At 42.8% G+C, this 2,760-nt stretch overlaps 1 long non-coding RNA gene across 1 annotated transcript; it reads right to left on the reverse strand.

The window, feature by feature from the left end:
* Positions 1-707: 707 nt before the first annotated feature.
* Positions 708-2,306, reverse strand: LOC127353885 (uncharacterized). Its single transcript, XR_007881383.1, has 3 exons — positions 1,911-2,306; positions 1,560-1,654; positions 708-842 (listed from the first exon to the last, which is right to left on the reverse strand). It is a non-coding gene; the product is annotated as an uncharacterized LOC127353885 (long non-coding RNA).
* Positions 2,307-2,760: the final 454 nt, after the last annotated feature.

Raw genomic sequence — 2,760 nt, forward strand, 5'->3', positions numbered from 1 at the left:
GTACCCACAGAACCATTTTTCATTCAGATATCTTGAGGTCAGAGGTCAACAGATGGGTTTGAAAATGGCCATGCCAGTTTTTCCATTGGACAAAATTTAACCTAACTTTGGAGCGTTAGTTGGTCCCCTTTCCAACATGCTAACACAGTGGTACCACGATGCATTAGGTCATCTAGTTTCATTTGATAAAAGTATCTTCACTCTAGCTTTAAAGCACAGGTGCCTTTTATAGACAGAGTGGAATAGAAGAGGTAAGGCTAAGGGGATGGCACTTCGAGTGGCCACTGGGAACACCATGAATATTTCTCTAGATCCACCTGTGTGTGTGTGCGCAGCATGCAATGGTAAAAGGCCCTGATTTAAAACCCCTTATTGTATGGAAACCTGTCATGTTTAGGTTTTCCCTCCATGAAAACATTTGGTCATACAATTGCCCTTGCCCTCAAAGCTGGATTACCAACCATGCATAGTAGAACCCATAGGCCTGTAGGGGTAATTTGGGTCTCTGTATACACGTGTCACATAGGTTTAAAGAGGTCAATAGGGGCAAATCAGCAAATGTTTGCCCTGGGTCCTCCAAATCTAGCAGTGGTTACCTTTGAATAAGGCACTGATATCACAAATCGAGTGGATATGTGAATGTCCATGGCTTATGTATCAAGTCTCGCTGCTACTGTGGGTTCTCACACAAACCCACGACACAGGTGAATAATCCAGACCTCTTTATTTCACAGCCGTACACACTATTCATACAACCCTTAGCCTGCTTCAAAAGTCCATGAAGGTTTGCTCCAGTTGTCCTTTCTGCTGCGCGTGTCAGCCCTCCCAGGTCCAGCACACTACTGCAGAGAAGTGAGTGTAATTACTCAATGAGTACCAGCTGAGATCAACTCACCCCACACCTCTCTCCCCCCTACAGCTGATTGTAAACCACAGCTTACTAGTTAGGATGGGTCAAGTGTAGAAGATCACTCCTGCCATTAAGTATTAATTATTCTAATGTCAAAGTCAGATAATAAATACAGGATGATAAATGCTGAAAGGCAATGTGACTGGAGTGGCGAGAAGGTCATAAAGTCACTTATTTTTCAGTCGACATTAGTTATACCCACTTCTAAATCCCCATAGAACCCAACTGAATGTGCATCATTCATCCTTGAATCCTAGGATGCTGTGTAGTAGTCCAATTTTCATCCATCTGTGGGTCACCGATACGTCATAATGATCCTGACTCCCTAAAGTCAAAGTGCCAGTGTGCAAATACTACAGGCCCATTTTTGGGTAAAGTAAATATGTATGTGTGACCAGGGCAATTAAAGACCCTGACAGCAAGTGCAACAACGCCACCCTGAGACTTTCACCCAGAGAATACCCACTTTCACAGGTTCTTTTAGTACAGAGAAAAAGGAGCAGAGATGTGAATTTCCTGTTTCAACCACTAAGTTTATTTTTTTTAATTTAATGTTTTAATTTCAGACTCAAATAACAATTTGGGACAGGTTAAACTGTAGGATTTATTACCAATATATGCACTTATGATTCACTAGATAGATAATTACCAGTGTAAGGGGGAGGGGGGCTGTCAGGGGAGGCCTACAGGAGTGAGAGGAAAGGGGGGGGTCACCACCACGTACAGGGAAGAAGAGGTCACACACTGCAAACACAATAAAGCACATAGTTAGAATACACAGCAACTTATGCATGCACAATAAACCCAGACAGGGGGAAACCCTCCACCCAGTGACCCACTACCTGTAAGCATATGACAGCCCACCTGCACCAACACTAAGACGAGCCCTAACTCACAAGTTTGGTTCATGAAAGATAAATAAATCCGACAACTAAGTTGAAGAAAACACAGACCAGCTATCAAAAATTGACAATCAAAACATAACTTAAGATTAACATACCTGCAAGTTACATGAACAATTTATCCAACTAGGATCTGGCACATACACACCACACTCTTCTAGTGGAGGGAGCAGCAAATACCTTCAATTAGCTCCCATAGTCCTGTAATTACATCTGCACAGATGTGAGGGAAGAACTTAATGCATGCGCCCACTATATGACAAACAAGCCAAGAACAATTGATACCTTAGTTGGGCATCGGCATCCCTCAAACAAATGTAGAGTCAGGGTAGGGTGAGGCAAAACCTACTGCTGACTGCAACACAGCTACATTTAAGGACTGAGAAGTGATTAGCCTCACCTGCTGACAATCAGATTGCAGGGTGTGGCTAAACTAAAGTGGGGAGGGATAACGCTACTCATCACATATAGTAGTCTTACATGTCACTGTTTATATTACAGGGCGTTTGAAAGTTGTGAAAAAACAAAACTGAGGCATAAATAAAGTATTATTACACCACTGAGTAAGGCTGTAGTAGCAAAACCCTGGAGTACTACAACTGAACTGATCATGGCTGTGTGTTATAACTAGGAATTCAACTTTTAATTTGTAGGGGGAAGACTGTTATTTCCTCTGTCAGAAGTTACATAATCTGGCGTTAAGGTAAGTGATGTGGAGTTTTGGACTCGTAGACTCAATTTGGTTCATGTTCACTGCACGTTATTTGTCAGCCGAGTCTAGGAGGAGAGCTCTGTGGCCACCCAGACTTCAGAAATGTTATTAACTCAACTGAAGCATATTGGGTTGTTTTTTTTGAAGACGCAGTGAAATACGGAAGAGTGAGACCTCTCCTTTCAGCCTATCTGTGCCTGAGACCGCCGTCCTGCTGACGTCACGGCGGGTGATTT

The sequence above is a fragment of the Dicentrarchus labrax genome, unplaced genomic scaffold (assembly GCF_905237075.1).
Source record: "Dicentrarchus labrax unplaced genomic scaffold, dlabrax2021, whole genome shotgun sequence".
Classification (NCBI taxonomy): Eukaryota; Metazoa; Chordata; class Actinopteri; family Moronidae; genus Dicentrarchus; species Dicentrarchus labrax.